The 21,535-nt window shown below is 36.6% G+C and overlaps 1 long non-coding RNA gene across 1 annotated transcript; it reads left to right on the forward strand.

Annotated features, from left to right (window-relative positions):
- The first annotated feature begins 209 nt into the window (after positions 1-209).
- On the forward strand, positions 210-8,587 carry LOC125254642. The gene is made up of 3 exons (XR_007181712.1): positions 210-261; positions 1,862-3,668; positions 8,454-8,587. It is a non-coding gene; the product is annotated as an uncharacterized LOC125254642 (long non-coding RNA).
- Positions 8,588-21,535: the final 12,948 nt, after the last annotated feature.

Here is a 21,535-nt window from a genome sequence, read left to right on the forward strand (position 1 = left end):
AAGATGTTTGGGTCGTGTTCAGGGCTTGACATTAACTTTTTTGCTCACCAGCCACTGTTGCTAGTGGTTTTCCAAAGTTACTAGCTACTCAGCATTTTCACTGGCCACAATTTTGCTGTATATTTTATATGATTAAAGTTGACTTTGGCATGCTAAAATTACTTGATTTTGAGTCATTTTACTTGATTTAAAATGCTTTCAATCTTTCAGATGCAGATTGACCACCTAAATCAAGACTAGGCCTACATGGTATATCAGCTGGTATGTACGGGTGGGCAAGGGGTGGTTGATATGACCATAATATGATAAATTTTATAATTGTAAAAGTTATTTTTGTTAGGTTATATAATAAAAATGCTGAATGCATGGACGTAATATACTGACACATATCCAGTTTTCACCCACCCGTTTACGTCCACTTAAGCCATAACCGACTGTATTCACACCAGATACTCCACACGATGGACATTTTGACATCTGTGTATGCATGTATTTGACTATTCAGGCGCAATAAGAACTGATCTCTTGCGTGCGACACAGAGAAAGCGTGCACGCGAGAGAGCGCTTCTTTTGTGTGACATTCAGCGCGATTACGCCGATCCTGCCTTCACCAACTGCAAGTTAATCGCTAACAAATTATGATCGGATTGTAATTTAGTGCTACGACGAGTTTAGCTACCTTTCATTTCACTGTAGGCTGAAATTATATTCAACCTGCCAAAGTGGCTAGTGGGAGTGTCTGTCTTACCCGCCACATCTGAAATCTACCCTCATTTGGCGGGTGCTAATGTCAAACCCTTGTCATGTTACTTTCAGTTGCACATTATAAGTGACAAACTCACAGCGCTTGCAATGATAAATCGAGCACTGTTTAAAGCAAACCGATAGATGTGCTGATGTCAGTGCTGTATTTCAAAAACACACAGAGCATATACTTAATGATTAGAACTTAGCAATTTCATAACACTGAGCCAATTCGCGATTACAGCTTAACTTCAGTTAATCATGCAGCCCCAGATTAACTTTACACTAAATGGTCTTGGTGTATGTTGTATTAAAACCCATATTTGGGGTTTCCCCAAGCCTTGCATTCGTGGGGAGAAAGGAGGAAAATATGCTGCGCTTTTTAGATTAAACTATGTCTGAAATTTAAAGGACTACGATAAAGTCAAGATAAATTTTCAGCCAAACTATTTCCCAGACTGTGAAAGGAACATCAGCATCATCAACTGCAAACGTGAAACAGAGAATTCAGTGTTTATTTATTCCAGGTGTCAAGCAGTGATTGGCCAGACCTATTATTATGAATTAATGATGACCCAGATAGCATGGTGACATTGATACAATGTTGAGTTTTGATCCAAACCATAATTTTAGTTGAGATCGACATTTCAATGTTTAAAGTGTGTTGGAACAGTATTGAAATTTTTATGAAAGTCAACAGCACACATGGGTGGAGACCGTGACATTGAACTAAAAGTGATTTGTAGTTGATGACCACAAGATCATGCAGGTATGCATCTCTGATGAAGGCTATTGGGCATTTCCCAATCAGTGGGGTGTTTTCAAACCATGATGGGCATTTTCAGCTGCTTTACCTGATTTGCTCTAATCAGCTGGGGGCTTGGTTTAGGGGTGGGCCATCATGATTCTAGCAAGACTGTTGAAAAATGGTTGAAAAACATCTATTGTAGTTTGAAATTGGCCACTGATGGGTGAAAGCCCATTTTGGTTTTGCATGTGCACTTCTCAGTAGTCTAACTGATACTTCCCCTTAGAGAGAAAGTTCAGGTGTGTAAATGGCACATAAACAGTTACTGAGTGATTGGTGGTGGATAACTTACATTTCTTTTCGTTGCAGGTAGCGAATGGTGATGATGGTAAACGAACTGGATGAAGTGCATACCTCTTGATGAATGGTGAGTATACAGGTAATCTGTAATCCACAGGTTTCAGGCATGAAGATGAAGGAGATCATTGGAGAGACAAAAGAAACACAGAATCAACACAGGAGATAAGCAAGTTGAATCACCAAGATAAGTAGAGCAGACAAGGAGCCTGTTTCCACATTCAAGGCCAGACGATGAGTGACTAAGAGGTGTGTGCTTTAGTACTGGTGCTGAGTGCTGCAGTGATGAGGAACACGTGACTGTGATTAGAACTCAGGAGAGAGTGAGCGCTGTGTGAGTGTGACTGGAGAGACAGAAAGCAGTTTCAAATAGAAATATCTTATTGTCAAGAGCCAGTCCAAAATACCATCATTCAATAGATCTGGAAACAATTTATATTAATTTATATCAAGTTGCTTGCTTTCTGTCTATGACAGAAGAGCTCAATGCAAACCATGTTGTATCAACATATACTGTATCACATATCATCAGTGGTTGAGGTCACTATTTAAATCTGGTTCTACCAATACTGAATTCTGACCACATAATAAAAAGTTAAGCTATTCAAAATGTGTTGTGGCCATTTCCCAGTCTCCATACTTGTGCACACAGTGAGGTGATTAAGGTCAGTATTCTCTTTCAGTTCAACTATTGTCATAGTGGATCAAAATAAACTTGTTTAGTAAGATAAAGTTAGTATGTTTAGCTCATAGACCAGGGGTCGGCAAGTAAGTTTGGCATTGGGCCAAAAAAGAAAAATCGCCACTAGATGGCGGGCCAGAACATAGTCAAAGGAAATGTAAGAAATTAATTGAAAAAATGCAACTAGAATTGCCTGTGACAGACTGTTACAGTGTCTTTTGTAACTGGTAGTGAGCTGTTACTCTGTATTAAATCCTGTAGAAGGACAGTCATTAACAAAAAGCCACATTTGTGTGGTGGTGTCCGGGTTATACACTGGATAAATTAATAAAGCAGAGTAGTGACACGTAACCTGGCAAGTATCTTCATTCACCAATTTGCAACACAGACTGCCTTGCTAAAACACACATATGTTAGAGTTGCGGAATGGATAAAAATAACTTGAAAAAGCCCATTAATGGCATGTTTATATAAATAATCATGCTCTTAATGAACTATGTTTTATTTCCTCTTTCAATATTGTGAATAATAAATGTGTATCATTTTAATTTGCTTGTTACACAATTGGAGCCTAACTTATTGTAATAATTATTTGACGTAGCCTACTTTAGCACTCAGAATTATTCCTTGGCATCCTCACGTATAAACTGAAGTTGAGGTACTGGAGGTACGCTATTACGTCGTGTGCAGAATGATGTCAACATTTAAGCTTGCTGGTGAGAGAAAATGGCACTATCAAAGAGTCTAAAGAGGAAAGTTGTCAGCGAAAATAGACAACACAATGACAATATTAGATGGCACCACGAGACAAAGATCTATTTCAGAACCAGCTGCTATCAAAATAACCTGGCTGCGGACACAGGCTAGATATTATTGCTGGCGGGCCAGTTTTGGCCCAAGGGCCGCCTATTGCCGACCACTGTCATAGACTGAGAAAAGATAGACTTAAGAAAAGATGGACGACGCATCTTCATTCTCTTCTATTGCAGAAAAGTGAAGCCTCCAATGTCCCAATATGGCGCTGACATCTTAAGACCTGAGTCTGCACAGTAGTGAACCCAGAGCCCGAGTCTGCACACTAGTGAGCGTGAAGTGGAACCGCGGTATCAAGGCCCCAGCCACACTCCCGCAGAATCGGTTAGAACAGTTTACTGCAGAACAACTTATTATGTTTTTGTGAATTAAACAGTTATAGAAATTAACCCTCTGCGGTCTGAGTTTTTTCGGAGCCCTGGAGAAGTTTTGACATGCCCTGACATTTGTGCTTTTTTCAGTTGTGCATAAACATATAAATGACAAAAGTGTCATTACACTGTATTCAGCACAAACTAGGCTACAATAATATGTGTAGCCTAGTTTGTGTATGTACATGTTTGTGTTTTTGAAGGAATAACATTTATGCGTGGTTATTGAAAAAACAAAAAACTTAAGTCACTGAAATAAAGCCAAAAAATATATATTAAATCTGTGTTCACAAGACTTCTGGGTATTGGAGGTTGTAGACTAGAGTTTTTGCTTCAGAATTATGTAAAAATTATGCTGCCTACTCCTTCATATAAAACAATAGAGAGATTTAAATTTTGTAAGACACTTTTTGTCAAGAAACACAGTATGCGTGGAGGCATGAATCATCATGTATAATGGGTGATTCTCACCTGAGAAGACAAAAGAATTGCATAATAATGACCTGAAATGACTTGCATAATAATTAGCTCTTTCAGTCAGGTAGGCTTGTGAAAAAACCCTCTGTGATCATCATATGGTGTATATCAAACATACAGAAAAAACAGCAATACTGTGAAATATTATTACAATTTAAAATAATGGTATTCTATTATATACTTTAAAATATAATGTATTTCTGTGATGCAAAGTGTCTGAATAATTATGCTACCTCTATGGCATTTCATATAGCATTTTAGCTTAAAAGCATGCAGATTTGGAGAAACATTGATGGATTCTCATATGTTTATGTCAATTTTCTATACAGAGGAGTAGGCTAATATTTATTCAATATTTATTGTCATCACTATAAGCGCTGGATACTGTTTTTAATTCATACTTGCAGCCGGAGGGCGCTCTGTACACCTTTAGTCCACAAATTCATCTAAAGAAGAACAACCATGTGACTCACCAGGAACTAACAGAGGCCAGAGATCGCTATAACATCCAGATAAATACTTTTCAAGACAATAAATACACGATTGAGACGATGAATGCATGTATTGACTGAATTTGCGTCTGAATAGCGCTCACTCCTTGGGCGTGGCCGCATTAGCAGATAATGAGCTGAATCATGGACTTCTGACATGGCTCTCTTTTCATACAGATTACATAAACACAGAATTTTTGTTTTCGATTTGACTTACACGATTTAAAACCTGACATTTCAACGTTTTTTTAGACAGAAGTCTCATTTTTTTGTGATTAGTATTCACTAAGTTACAGTTCATTTTCTGAGAACTATCAGATTGGAGTTCGTTCAGAGGGAGACGAGAGATCACGCATCATGTTCGTTTTCTTTATTTTACAAAAAGCACAACATTTTGTTTTTTACTCTGAGTGTACACAAATAAAAGAAGATATTCCACAGATTAAAATAGTGTATAGCTCTTAATTGTATGTGCAACGCTGACGGTGTATTTTGAGTCTCTTTCACACTGGTAAGAAAAAAAACGACCCGAGGGAGTTAAAGTCAAAATTTCCTCCCGAAAATCCCCAAAAAAGTCTGTTGGTGCCTCAGTGGCTACTCTGCTCAGAGAAGCTGTCAATCTTAGCTGTCAATCATGACATCACACCCCCGTTTTTATAGCATCAAATTACTAAAACCAAACTTACATCTGTTATAAAAACAACAACAACCACAAAAAACACTTGAACTTACATCAGCGTGATAAAAACTACCAAAAATAACAGAAACCGTCTTTGGAAAAAAATGTATTTGAAGTGTAATTTGATTGTTTAGTTTGTCCCTCCCATTAGATTACACGGAGAGGGCGGGGTTTATGACCTATACAGCATCCAGCCACCTGGGGGCATTTGAAATGTTTTGGCTTCACTTCTCAGGACATGTGCGGCACACTTGATTTAGCTAAATATCTGTATAATAAAACATTGTTTAATGGATGTTTGAAGGTGACTTATGGATGAAAGTTTGTTACTGCCACAGTAAAGAAGGGAAGTCGAGTATGCAGTTGCGGTTGGTGGGTTTTAAAATAGTGGAGGCACACAAATTCTTTCCCCCTTACTGCTTTAAAATGGCTTTTTTTGGTCACTTTTAGACAACAAAATAAGAAAACGACACATATACAACAAGACAATATAAATACAACTCTAGAAGATGCAGTTTAATAGGTCCTTAACTTAACCTACTTGCAATCACATCATTCTCTATAGCTGGTTCCTGCTGTATCAGTAGCCAGTGATCTTCTGTGCTCAATCTTCAAATACTTGGTCAGCATTTGCTGCCCTCCACCTTCCCCAGCTCCACATGTATACATCTGCTACGGGTAATTCATGGACGTTATATTGTACAGCAGCAGCATGTCTTGCCTGCTCACAGCAGCATGTAATTTATGTATTGGCAGTAGCAAGTCCCGTACTTGGTCTGCAGCAGCAGCAATAACAACAGTAGCAGCATAAAATATCTATTCCACCAAGACCAAATATATCAATGTTGTCGTATCCATTACCATGCCAAATACTCAGAGAACAATAATCCACCCTTCTGTCCTTTAAATGTCCATGTTAAAAGAGCATGATCAGGTGTTTAGTGAAGCTGACTGGTGTATCTAACTTGTGGTGTAGGGTCTTCCTTCATTTTTAATTTGTAGCTGTTGTTCAAATGGTAGTCTGGTAAATTTGTTTGTGATTAAATATTCAATACATCTACTCTCCATATGTAGTTTGTACATTAGCGGTAGTAGTTCAAACTAATATCCCGTAATTTACGTGAACAACCTTGAATGTAACCGCACCCTAACTTTTTAACTTCATAATGAAAATGTTTTTCAAAACTGTTTCATCATACTATTCCTCAGTGTTAGGGTGGCTACTTGTTAAAAGCTAATTGAAATTACTTATTAAAAAAGTAGCTAAACAATTGCAAGCTAGTTTTTCGGGGAAAAAATAAATATATATATATATATATATATATATTATTATTATTTTTTTTTTTTAAGAATCTCAGTTAGTATTAAAGCTTGTGTCTGCCAGAGAATAATAAATAAATAAATAAATAAATAAAAAGGTAATTGTGACATTTTATCTCAAAATTTTGACTTTTTTCCTCAAAATTCTAAGTTTATTTCTCAGAATTCTGACTTTTGTTTCCCTCAAAATTATACGTTTATGTCTCACAATTCAGACTTTTTTTTCTCAAAATTGCAAGTTTATATCTAACGATTTTGACTTTTTTTTCTCCTTCTCAGAATTGTGATATTATATCACTCTAAAAAATGCTGGTTTGTTTTTTTCTACCCAACCGCTGGGTTGAGCCTTTTGGGTCATTTTGTTGGGTTATATTTTCCATGGTTGGGTAGTTTTTGTGTTACCCAGTTGTTGTAGAGGCTGGTCAGTCTCACTGACAGTTGAAATAATACACCCCTCCCCCATCCACCCACCGATGCAACAACCCAGCGGATGGGTTACACACAGAGCGCAGACTTTTTGCACCCTCCTCAGGAGAGAGCAGATCTCAATGCATTACTTTGCATTACTTTGGTAACTTAAAAGTTCGTATACCTTTTATTTCATCTATAAAGTCTTTACAGTGCTGTAAGTCATTTCCCCCCGGTTTCACAGACAAGGCTTAAGTTAGTCCTAGACTAAAATGCATGTTTGAGCTGTTTTAACTGAAACCCACTTGCACTAACATATCTAAACATATGTCAGTGCTATTGTTTTGTCTCAAAATGCACACCAGTAAAACTGGCTGCAGCGTGTTTTGGACACAGTGTCTGTTTGTTGGCATTAGATAAAACAAGCAAAATATGATCAAATTTGTTTTCAAACATAAGTTATTAAATATTTAACTTTTAAAGAGCAATTTTGTTTAACAGTATAAGCTGTATAATTGAGTTGTCATTTGTTTCTGCACTTTTTTTACTTATATACATGTACACATTGTTTTAATGCTTGCCTTTATATATTTTTTTTTTGTGCATTCCTGGGTGTTCTTGCTTATTAATAAATGTTCACCTTTTGATTATTACTGTTGCCTGTATTACTCAATTCTGTGTGATTTTAATTTCCAACATATTTTGGGTTCATTTTAAGCCAGCAATGTAGTCATTTTTAATCAATAATTGAGTTTAATAAAACAACCCAGCATGAGGGTTAAAAACAACCCTAAGTTGGGTTTGTCCAATTTTGACCCAGTGCTGGGTTGCCAAATAACCCAAATTGGGTTATTTTTAACCCAGCAATTTTTTTGTGATCTTACAATTTGGACTTTTTTCCCTCCAAATTGAGAGTTCATATCTCACAATTCTGACTTTTTTCCCCCTCAAAATTGCAAGTTTGTATTTCACAATTCTGACTTTTCTTTCTAACAAGTGCGAGTTTATATCTCACAATTCTGAGATATAAATTCACAATTTTGAGGGGAAAAAATAAAAAAATTGTGAGACTAAAAGTTGCAATTACATTTTTTTTTTTTTTTGTGGCAAAAAACCCCAAACAAAAAAACAACAACAACAAAAAAAAACAACCATGGTTATTGATTCATCTACATGAACCATCCAAACAAACTAATTCATTAGAATGAAGACAAGTTGGCAGTGTTGCTACTTTTATTCTGTTCCTCATCAGACAATACACCAGTTTCACTTGATAACATGACAGCTTTATATATTTAATATGTCTCTCGGCTCAGCGTCTCCCATTCTAACCTTGTCTACCTCTCCGTCTCTCTCCCCTCAGCTCATTATCTGCCGTCTGTCTGTTTGATGTGGTTAGCCGCAGGAGCTGCATTTGAAGTCTGTGTGGCCCGTCTATCACGAACATGCTAATCCAGCGGAAAACCAAGCTCCAGACACCTGTTCCACACAACATCTGTCCCTGGCACAGCTGTCTTCCCGTGCCCTTCACACGGAGGTTAGGAAACTTGGAAGGACACCATGTGAAGTGCCTGGTTTAGCAGTGTGCAGCTATTTAGGAGGGGCAGGTATCTTCTCATTCAGAAATATGGCTGAATGGATTTACACAGCAGAATTAATCTTGAGTCATTCATTGGAATACTGCTACTGAACCTCCAATTGATTTTTATAGAATTTTTTTTCGTATTTATTCACAATTCCAAATACCACCTTCTTTACATGAATGTAGTGTAACAAAGCAAGCATTATTATTATTATTGCTCAGACTTGGGGATATGTAACTTAGTTTGCATTTGCGCTACAAGAATGATACTTCAAATTGAGCAGATAATTGAGAAATGTGCTAATATGTTATTATGTTCTTTAGAGGACATAAACATATGAGATTGTCTCTAATCATCCAGACCACTAGAGGGCACTACCCACTGTAGATTGATGGAAGAGTTCATCTGGGGTGGAGCCCTCAACTGAGACATTTTATTAGTTTATAAATATTGTGGTCACAAAAGGTTATCCACATGGAGTGACTTGTAATTATTACTAAAATACTTCAAAAGAATACACTTAAGTGTGAATTATATGTAATTGTATATTATATTATATTAATTATATTAAATGGAATTAGTTGAATGTAACTGCTATTTGACCCAATTCAGCAGAACGTAAGTACATCTTTATATGTGATTTTATATTTACTTCTATTGTCTTTGAATTATGGTTAAAGTGTACCAATGAATGAACTGACAAGCAATTTAGTTGCAAAAAAAGTTGCAGCTTAGTACAGTTAAATATATTTACTTTCAATGTATTTTTGAAGAGTTTAGAATTAAAGAGTTACAATTAAAATAAAAAGTTAAATGAAGAGTGCTTTACATGCTTCAGTATGTTAGTTGACACCTCAAATATGTGCACTTCTTTAAATCATTACAAAAGATTATTAAAACAGAATGATTTAAATGCACTTTAAAATAAAAATGTAATTTGACATTATTACAAAGTGCACCTTTTAAAGAATGTACTTAAGTGTGTTTAAGAAGCAGTCATGAAAGGGTACTCTATTTAAGTGCACTTAAGTGGCCTTTTATTTCATTAATATTTTATTATCTGCAAGTGCAGTTTTTTTTTTAATATACTTTTAAGATTTGAAGTACTCTACAACTGCACATTCAACACAAGTAAGCACACTTCACTTTCACAAGGGGGGTTGTATACATTCTTGCTGCTATATTGTCTAACTGCAATCAAAATCATGCTAGATTTGTGTCTGCCATCGCTGACTGTTGGATTTGTCTTCCTGTTGAAAATATGACAAGTCTAATTGAATAATGGGTTCACTACTTTGTTTTCTAGGAGACCCATTCATTCTTAAAATTCTGTATTCCATATCTCAGTTTTCCCAGCTACAACTGAAATATAAATTAGGGATATTGAGCCACATATAAATCATTCATCCAAAACTTCTAAATTAGTAGACTTTTTCCACCAGTCATTCTCAGTGGTATAAAATAGGGCCTATTCAACTTTGATTAAAATCTTGACACCACTCTGACCAGTATATTTTCAAACAACTCTTAAAAGGACTGCTGGTAACAGTTACAATATATCAGTACCTCTATGTCAAGCCAACAGTGATTAATTTGCAGCCATTTCGCTTGTCAAAGATGTTAAATTTCCTCAAGTGAAATTGCTCTTACACACTGAGTAAATAGCCATTACCAGTGTGTTTATTTGGAAGGACGAGACTGCATGGCTGAGACCCAGACCTTAGTGGACACCATGCCAAAAAGATGAGGCCAGAGAGGAAGAGAAAAGAGCGCAAGAGAGGAAGACCCAATTTATTTTTGGTAATTGGCTCCACTTGAGCAAACAGCCTCTCTTGCCCAGTGGCCTCTCAGATTCAGCTTGATGCCCGTGATAAAAGCAATAAACCATTTCCCTTGTTCACCAAAGCAGGGCAGGAGACACCAAATTAACATGGGTGCTATTTGAAGAGATAGCTTCCTGTTGCGGCTTCTTTTTCTGAAGTGTTCTGTACCTGTTACACACATGGGGTCTATTTAATATCTGTGACCTATTGAGAATGTCTGAATCTTGAATGACTCATTCTTTTGGGTTGGTTCTTTTTAATCAATCAGTTGAACTGCTTCACAAAACCAGTCTGAATGATTTGTTCTGGATTTAGACTGATGGCTCTTTATGTAAAAATTGTGGATGTCCAAGTCCATGAAGAGCCTACAGCCAATACTAGCTGATACTGGGAGATTCAATTTTAAGTTCTAATTCCTGTTTTTTAGATCTAACTGAGCAAAATGTATATCTTTCCAAGTACTCCTGGTTGGGAATCACTGATGTAAACAATCCCCAGAATCGGTTTTGTTTCATTGGAATGATTAAAATGAACCTATTTATGAAAATAAGTCAGACTTCTGATCATTTTTTTTCTTTTGCAGTCATGTAATATCACAATACATTTTACAAACTAGTAGTTGTGCTAGCTGTGCATGATAGAAAATTGTTGGTATATGATTCTTATGGCATGCAGCACACATTTACATAAAGGGGAACTACAGACCTTTTGGTCACCCCTTCAATTTGCAGAAGTCAGACATGGTTGTCGTCACTTAATCCATGCTGTGGGGTGCCGATATATATCTCGCCTTCCCAGCAGGACTGCCCTGTTCAGGAAAAAGGAAGCCCTATGAAACAATATGCTGGCTGGACTCGTGAGGCTCGGCAGTGATAACAGACTCATCACTGGGCTCTTTGACAGATTGTGTTAGTCCAACCGTAAGGACCCAGCCAGCCAATATCTGAGAACTATTCTGAGAGGAGCAGAGGGCACGATAAATTCCCTGAAGGAGTGTTTTAGGGCAGTCAGTGACCTGGCAGCAAAGGTTGTAGTGAGTGATGAGACATCATTGGATATTGGGGCTGTATCTTCTGGACATAGTTAACTACTCACCAAGATGTACCACCTTAGATGGCCCTTGTTTTATGACAACATTTTCCATTGTGGTTCCTAGTAATCCTGTCAGGATCGGTACTTGCCTGGTTTTCAGGGGGAAGATCTGGGGACCCCTTTCAAAAGGAAAAAGTCGGGAGTCCAATCTTCTGCTCCATGCTGTGACGCTCCATCCTGTGAAATGACTGCCAGTATAGCAGAAACCAGAAATACAGGTTATCTTAAGTTTATCAGTGTGATGTTTTTAATTTTTAAGGCCAAAGGTAAACCATCCATCCATTTTGTGGGGATGCTGGAGTCTCTCTCAGCACCTTGGGCCATATGCAGGGAAACACCCTTGACGAATGGCCACTCCATCACAGGGCTAACACACATTTACACATTCATAGGCTGCATCCAAAATCATATAATTCCCTACTATATGGTAAGTGAGAAACAGTACCTGACAAGAGTAGTATGCCCGAAACAGAGAGCGAAAATTACCTGAATTACTACTACTTCCGGTGACATTCTGAAGTGTGCAACCAATGGACACTTTACTGTCCCATAAGCCCACTGGAGAGAATTTGTGAATGCTAGTGAAGCGACACAACTGACGCTAGTACAGTAGGTCACATAATGACAGCATGATCAATGCAGTAAGTCCGGATTACATTCATACTACACACACTCATACAATATAGAACATACTTTTTAAAACAGTCACAAAGTAAGTTATAAAAGAAAGAAAAAAATAAGTACCAACACTCAGGCTACATCCACATTAATCCAAATATATTTGAAAACAGCGTTTCATTTCAAAATGTTCTGTCCACACAAGCATTTTTAAAGCATTTTCCAAAAGTTGCTTGCCTAAACTGAAATGTCTGAAAACATTTAAATCTTTTTACATAAAACCTAATAAAAGCTCACTGAGACGATATCTAGAGAACAAACAACAGTTCTCATGCTTTTCTAACACAATTATTTTATTAACAGAATTTCCCATCCCATTTGAGTGTGCATCCAGGTCACACTCAAAATTGGCATTTTATATTATCTAAAATGCAATTGTCCTGATATTTTGATGCAGGACAGCAATTGTGAGAAAATTTTCTGACATCTTTACAGGAGTGTGATATGAAGATTGTACAAAGAATTTACAATCATTGGCCCAGTTTCACAGACAGGGCTTAGACTAAGCCAGTATTAGGCCTTAGTTCAATTAGGGCATTTAAGTAGCTTTTATAAATGTACCCTATGAAAAAACATTACTGGTGTGCTTTTTGAGACAAAATAATTACTCTGACACTTTGAAGATATGCCAGTGCAAGTTGCTTTCAGTTAAAACAGCTCAAACATGCAATTTAGTCTAGGACTAGCTTAAGCCTTGTCTGTGAAACCGGGGGTTAGTGTTTTAGCAACACTAAGTAAATAGCAGGCAAAGCTGGTACAATATGAGTCACATGACTAAACATGCATCATAGTTTTCTAATAGCTCTGTTTTCAAAAATATTTATTTTCGTTGGACAAAAATGCAGTCTGAATGTAGACGAATGGCCAAAACGTACAGTAAAATATGCTTTTTAAATGTATCCATTATGTAGACATAGCCTCAGAGCAGTAGCAGCCTATACTATTTTTCAACCTTTTCACTTGAAACAGGCCTCGCAACAGGAGGGCCCTCTGTCCACTTGCTCTAGAAAAAGAGAAATCAATATATATGATGCAAAAAAGTCCATGTATGAGTTCTTGATTTTTAAAAGTCCCCCTGAAATCAAAATGTACATTTTTTAGCTTTTAGTATGAATATGTTAGCCTTAAGTTATGAATAAGCTGGTGTATTCAAAAACAATGACAAAATTCACATTTAGGAGATATAAGCATTCAAAACTTACAGTCTCTCACTTCCATTAAAATGGATCATGGATTTTCATGACGTCACATCACACTTCTGCTTCTCGTCAAATCTTCTGTCCAATCAAATGCTCTCTAGAATCTTAAGTCCCGCCCCCTCCTACACTATAAACAGACGCATATCCACAGACCACGAGTCGGCTCAGACCACAAAAGGTATGCGACCCATTTGAATTCTGCACAGAGTGCTGTATTTTTACTGAATTTAACGGCTCTGGCCGAGCTGTGGTATAAATGAAACGCTATTGGCTATTTAAAAAAAAGGGGTGGAGCTGTTCGATATGTCCCGTCCTGTCTTCCTGTTTCAGTTGAAATTACGTCAACACATTGAATAATGCTGCACGTTCCATGACAATTCAGCGGGCCTTTAAAATTTATTACAGGATATAGAGTGCTGTTTTCCTGAATATCAGCACAATTGCAAATGTGATAGCCTACTGATTTTATACAACAGCCCAATAAACAAGAAGTTAATGTTAGGTGACTTTCATTTTAGACTTAGAATCTTGTCTATTTTGCTCTGTTTCACAACAAATCCACAGTAAAGCCATTGCGCATCTCCAAGCAAATTAATGAGTCTGCATTTCGAAGGAATCATTTGACTGAATATTAATATCTTCAAATGGCCTCATCCATTTGATTAAATTCAGTAATATGAGCAGTAGAATTAGTGTTAGAGTTAGCTATAGTCATGCAAAGCAACTTCAAGTGCATTTACTTCAAACAACCATGGAACAATGGTGACAGTAACCCTTCAGATAATGAATCAGTCCTTCCAGGTTCAACCACTGACCTTCATATGGGAAAAGAGTCACATGACAATTAAGAATGCCAAGTTTTTTCCTCTCTCTCTGTAGAAGTGAATCTACTGGGTATTCCGGTAAAGTTAAGAGTTTTGCGTGACTGGGGAGCAAATGTTGGGAGTTTAGTTTTGTGGTTTCGTGTTTAGCTTCAGTGGCTCTTGTTTTTACTTAGCTGTTCCCCAGGTGCCAAAGAGTCAGTCAACTGAGGCTGAAATGAAAAGAAGATGGAAAAATGGAATAAAACACGCATCTTCCAAAACCTTCCCAAGTGTCAGAAAAAATCTAGGTCAGATTTATCGTTATGCTTGGTAGGATTTCATGTGCTGTATGTTTTAAACAGTTTCTTAATTACTTATTTTTTTCTTCTTCCTTCAATGATATACAATGACAATTAAGAGTGTCTAAAATAAAAAAAAAATAAAAATCTTTAAAAAACATAGTGTGCAATGCATGTCACATTATAATATATGATCTTTGTATCTGCGTTGGCTTCATATGGTTTTGAAAAACATATACAAGTTTCAAGAAAATTTGATTTTTTTTTTCACTCAAAATGTCATGTGGTGTAACCGTCAAGTAAAAAAAGTAATGTTTTCCTTACACACTGAATATGATTTTTTTAAATATAATTTTTAAATATAGCCACAATTTTAAATATTTATGTATTTACAAGGTTTTAAGTTTATATTTTAACAAAACTGCTTCCACTGTTTTCTTTCTTAGAAATAATACAAATCTATAAATAAATTTTTTGAATAAATTAGGTCCAAACAAATGAATGTCATGTAATTTACACTTTTATCAATTTTGCTCCCCTAAAAAAGTAGTCTTCAACCTCAATAACAAACAATATGGGAAACATTTTTCCCCCCTTTTTAAAAAGTTTATAAGCCTATTTATTGTGCTATCATATCTATGCTTTATGATTATATGGCTAATTGCATTTAGCAACCATATCAAAACAGACCCACTTAAAGTCATGACAGACCAGTTGAGAAACACTAGAGGATTTAGTTCTAGTCAGTCAAACCAATGTCTCTGAACAAGCGCAGTGTATTTTACAGTCTGTTCTGTTTCACAGATCTCCCCTTAGTCATTTGTAAGAGTTAATAGGTCCTCTGTGTTGTGTGCTTCCACTCCAAGAAAATACAGCACCTTTCATCGGATTTGAACACTGAATCCTGGAAAGAACCTCTGTGTTTGTCTTGGACATAAAACAAGCTGTCACCTTCCCCACCCCCCCCCCCCCCCCCCCCCCCCCCCCTTTTTTTTTTTTAGGATGGTCAAAAAAGGCAAGAAACTTTTTGAGTATTTCTACAGGGAACTTCAAGTCAGACACGTTTCTGTGAAAGCCAGTTTCTGCCCTGAAGAACAACATAAATAGACTTACCAGGGGGAGAAAACACTTCCAATATCTTTTTCTGTTGATGTCACATTTGTGTTTTGTTTTTTATACAATAAACAATAAGCACTGGGTTGCAACTTGATCGAGATCTGGATCCTGAAGCAAAAAAAACAGTTGGGAACCACTGATTTATGGTATTTAGGACAATGAGTAATGGACCAACAACATATCTAGCTTCATACCAAAGAGGAATTTCTTCATGCACCAGCTAATTTTAAAGTGATGAAACGAGGGATAACTGTCTAAGATGCTGCTATGCTCTAAATGGGTGGCTGTAATACATGGGATTGTAAAATGGTGCAACCGAAGTCATAAACCATCAATGCATTTTGGGTTATGATGGATACCATTTGTCCCAAAGGCTTGTAAAGATTTCTAGTCCGGTGATATCACCACATTCCAGAGCTGGAATCCTGGGGAAAGTGTTTATATGGGATGGTGTCCAGACTGCCGTCAGCTCCAGAAATTTCTGCCCATGGCTCCATTTGCCTGGGTCAACCATTTTCTTTGGCAAGCAAATGAACAGCAGTGATGTCACAGGTTCCCACCACCAAATTCAACTCCATGGAAACCTGATCTTGTAGACTAATATTTGGAGTGTCTAAGCTCTTTGTTGTGTCCTTTCATGTAGAGGGAGGATGATGGGTAATCTACACAGTAGCTCAGACATAAAAATGAGAGACATGGGCACCCCTGGCGTTCTGGGAATAGGCCACCATGACGCACCGACAGCTGGGCTTATACTTGTTGAGCCTACAGTCAGAAGGATCTTTAGTCATAAAGCATATAAAGTTTTTATCTTCAATCATAAAATGTTTCGGACAGCTGCAGCTGTAACAATAATGAGCTTTAGGATAGAGCATGTAGCATCGACATTTTACCAGCAACTGCTACTGTCAGCGATTAAGTTCATAAGCATATAACCCTGGAAACCCTGGATCATTTTAGTGCATATTAAGTATACATGTAGTTCATTTAAATAAAAATTAATCAAACTGAATTAATAAATCAAACTGTAAAGCTGATTTTTTTTTTAATTTATATATATATTTGTGCACAACTTTTTTTTTTTTTCTGCGTTGGACTAGTTGCACGTGTGCTTCAGATGCTGTCACACTGAAGGTGTTCCCCAAAGTGACATATTCGACGCAGAGTCTCGTTCCCTTCTCAGGGAACAAGGGTTACAGTTGTAACCCGAAACATTTTTTCAGTCAGAATATCTAAATAAATAAAAGTGAATTTTGTCTCACTGTATTGGCAGATTTTTTTCTCACTTAAGTATAAATAATAAGACAAAATACACTTATATTTTTTGACAAGCTTTATGTAGAGTTGCTTCAGTAAATTTATTTAGATATTTAATCTTATTTATTTATTTATTTATTTTACTTGAAAATAAGTTTAAGAAGACTAACAACTCATGAAGATTTATTTTATGTATTCATTGAAGTCTTGTTTTATTCAATCAACTAAAAAAATCAGATCTGATGTTTGCACACACACACACACACACACACACACACAAATTCAAATCTAAAAATCTAAAATTTAAATAAAAAAAGATAAAAATACAAACAAAAATCAATGGGCATCTATGAAAAATATTATTTTAATAAAGAAAGAGTATAGTAAATAAAAACAGAACAACATGGGTTATGTTGTTCTGTTTTTATTTACTATACTCTTTCTTTATTAAAATAATCCTTTTGAGGCAGTATTATTTTTTAGATTGATGAATGCCTATGCATAACCAAAATAATTCCTTTGCTTTATAGGTATGTACCTTTACAAATTCTGTCCACTGACATTAAGTTATAAGCAACCCAATATGTTATTTTAATATAGCACATTAATAAAGTAGATACTTAAGTATATACAGTAGAGAGCTGTTCATTCATGTATTTATATGTGTATGGAGACTTACTGTGGTAACCATCAAAGAGAGGACAGGATGTTGTAATGGGTGCAGGATGGGCTGTTGGTTATGAAGATCCCACAGGCCCTCTGGCAGGACAAGAGAAGAGCTAAAACTCATGTCTTACAATGTTAAAGGACAGAGAAACATGAGCACTGCATTTATAGACTAGCAGTTTGATAGAATATATGAAGACACAGAACCATTTCAAAGAAGAAAGGCTGGAATTTGGAGACAAGTGATGTCAGATGTGAGGTTAAAGTTTTGTTTTATTAATACTTTTAATAAAAGACACCAAGACAATTCAAAGGCAAGACCTGCATGACCGAAGAGGCCTTGGAATGTGACTTTTGTTTTGATATTTCCCAGTAAAATGATAATGATATACTCATAGCATCTGTTTCCAGTTGCCTGTCTACATTGAAGCTGCAAGTACCAGTTGGTATTATTATTTCTCCAGAGTTATGTTGTGTCTTGGCAAGGTTAGATGGGCTTATATCTTTTATCTTTTATAATCTAACCCACTCAACAGAGGTCACATGCTGTTGACTCCACAATGCCTGCCGCCCATGCAGTCGTAATGGGGTTATTTTCAATAACATGCAAGTTACTTTCTTCTTAAGTGCCCCACAATTAATCAAATATCAAATATAAGATAGTAAATTGTTCTTAATGTCCTTGTAAAATGGTTAGTCTGCCGCTGCAATGGAAAGACAAGGACAACATTGGCCTTAGATCTCGAAGTTTTTTTTTTCTTTGATTTTTTTCCCCCTTTGAATTGATGAACCAAAGTAAACAGCTTTGAGATTAATTATAATACTATAAATGATGATTTAATGAAAATATTAAAAAGAAAAGATGAAGGTATTGGTCTTTTAAGCACTGTAAATGATGAATATTGTTTTGATATACAGTATGTGCAAATATGCTTTTGGTGTTACTGTATTTGATGGTAAAGCCCCTTGAATTTTAGAAACAGTCCTTATTAAATCTTTTTTTTAAAAAAGCCAATTCGAAAAGTTGCTAATTTAAAGATCCATGAAATGGAGACTATTGATAGTTGTCTATAAAATGTGTTTTAATTATGTAAGGTCTGGTCTCCCCCCTCAGTACACTATATTTTGTCATGTTAAATGATGTGACCCACGATGTTTCACTGATCGTCGAAGAGAATCGCTAGAAGCTCAGTGCTGTTTGCTTATTTTAAAGGTGCCCAAGAATGCTTTTTCACAAGATGTAATATAAGTCTAAGGTGTCTCCTGAATGTGTCTGTGAAGTTTCAGCTCAAAATACCCCATAGATTTTTTTTTAATTAATTTTTTGAACTGCCTATTTTGGGGCATCATTAACAATGCACTGATTTACACTCGGCGCTGCCCCCTTAAATCGCGTGCTCCCTGACACATGAGCTGTCGACTATATTACAGCGCATTTACAAAGTTCACACAGCTAATATAACCCTCAAATGGATCTTTACAAGATGTTCGTCATGCATGCTGTATGCATGCTTCGAATTATGTGAGTAAAGTATTTATTTGGATGTTAAAGTTTTATTCTGAGTGAATTTGAGGCTGTCCTCCGTGGCTAACGGCTAATGCTACACTGTTGGAGAGATTTATAAAGAATGAAGTTGTGTTATGCAATATACAGACTGCAAGTGTTTAAAAAATGAAAATAACGACGGCTCTTGTCTCCGTGAATACAGTAAGAAACGATGGTAACTTTAACCTCATTTAACAGTACATTAGCAACATGCTAACGAAACATTTAGAAGGACAATTTATAAATATCAGTAAAAATATCATGCTATCATGGATTATGTCAGTTATTATTGCTCCATCTGCCATTTTTCGCTGTTGTTCTTGCTTACCTAGTCTGATGATTCGGCTGTGTGCAGCTCCAGACGTTAACTGGCTACCCTTGTGTAATCCCTTTCATAATGTTGGGAACATGGGCTGGCATTATGCAAATATTGGGGCGTACACCCCGACTATTACGTAACAGTCTGTGTTATGTTGAGATTCGCCTGTTTTTCGGAGGTCGTTTAAACAAATGAGATTTATATAAGAAGGAGGAAACAATGGGGTTTGAGACTCACTGTATGTCTTTTCCTTGTACTGAACTCTTGTTATTTAACTATGCCGAGGTAAATTCAATTTTTGAATCTAGGGCACCTTTAAGACGAAAAATTAGGCAATGTACTATATAGAAACTTGTTATCATGCAAAAAATTAGTGTAAACAATGGTGGACAAAATCCTGAGCAGTGACTCCCAAGTTGCTATTTTTTGTTGGACAGCTAAGCGAATGAATTTTTCGCTGTGTACAAAATCAAATACTTCCTACAATATAGTATGCGAAAAACAGTATGCTAAAATAGTAAAATGTGATTTCAGACACAGTGATTGTGTAGATGAATCATCTTTAAAACTCATTAGTACCAGAGTAATTTACATAAAACTCAGAAACAGTCATGCTAATCCACGTCAATAGATGGCAGTGTAACATCTAACAAAATTGTGGTATCAGTACTTAAAGTAGCCTACCTGTACACAAAGCACAACAATGCTAATGCTAGGTTTTTTCGGTCACACACTGTATTGCTAACATGAAGGCTAGTGCACAAAACTAATACTATCTTTTAATTAGGAAGCAAGCAACCGCAGCTCGTCTGTATGGGCAGCCACTTGAAAACATAGAACTCTATATAAACTTAATCAATCCTAAAATTGTTAACTCGTAAATGTGTTCATCATTTCAAAAATCAAGAGTTTCTAGGCTATTGTCGTGAAGTGAGATGTATATGTTTAAATTTACAGCTTGGCTTCGGTTGACAGATTGGCTATTTTAATGATTGCAGTCATTGCACTAAGCGGGGCAGCAGTTCTTGGAGACCTATATTTTTAAATCTGTGGAAAAATGGAAATGCAGCACACTCTAATTGGGAGCCATATGGGCAGATATGAGACTGCCCCGCCTATTTTTACGTTACATGAACGTAGTTCCGGACAATGCTATATCATTCCATGTCAGCAAAGCGTATATGAGTCTGTGTCAGTTAATCAAAAATGTGTCAAACTGTGAAGAAGGCAAGTGGCACAGATCGTTTCCCATGCTTGCTTTTCCGTCCTTTAACAGGGGGACAGGCAGATGTGTGGAGTAGCGTAGGTGTGTGTGATTTAAAGCACTTCTCTGAAAAGACTAAAAAACACGAATCTAGCAAAGCTCATCTAAGCTGTGCAATGAAACTAGCCATGCTTGGACAAGCTAACATAGCAGCACAGAGAACTACAGTGTTGGTGTATGAAACCACAATGGACAAGGAAGTGGATAAAAATAGGCACATTCTCTCAAAGTTAATTGACTGTATACGTTTTTGCAGGGCGTAGTAGTTAGCTCTTAAAGGGCATGATGAGATGGAAACTTCCGACATTCCTGGTGTTTTTAGAGGTTTTGTGGATCTTGCTGCTTCCATTGACACTATCATGCATCTTGAGCACACTACACTACTTTTAAGGGTACCTCTAAAACCATTCAGAATGAGTTACTGAACTGCATGCTTTAGGTAATGCAGGGCCATATTATATATTTTTTTGGTTTTAAAACAATTGATGGTCATATTAATGCCAGCTCAATCTCTAAGGTGCTATTAGAGCAGTTGCATGTAGTTTGCTCTCCTGACAGTGAGTTTAACAAGGGGAGACTCATTGCACAAACATTTGATGGGGCTAGTGTGATGAGAGGAGCATCTGGAGAAGTACATGAGAAAGTGCAGGACATTTACCTGAATGCACATTTTTTTATTAAATTTGATAATGGAGCAAGCTGTGCCCACTGTGGCACCTGTCTGATGTTTCTTGGTGGCTCTTCGTCTTTTTTGGGTTTTCGAGATCTCCAAAAAGAATAGCAGTTCTGGATTAAATAGG

Source organism: Megalobrama amblycephala, linkage group LG2 (assembly GCF_018812025.1).
Source record: "Megalobrama amblycephala isolate DHTTF-2021 linkage group LG2, ASM1881202v1, whole genome shotgun sequence".
Taxonomy (NCBI): Eukaryota; Metazoa; Chordata; class Actinopteri; order Cypriniformes; family Xenocyprididae; genus Megalobrama; species Megalobrama amblycephala.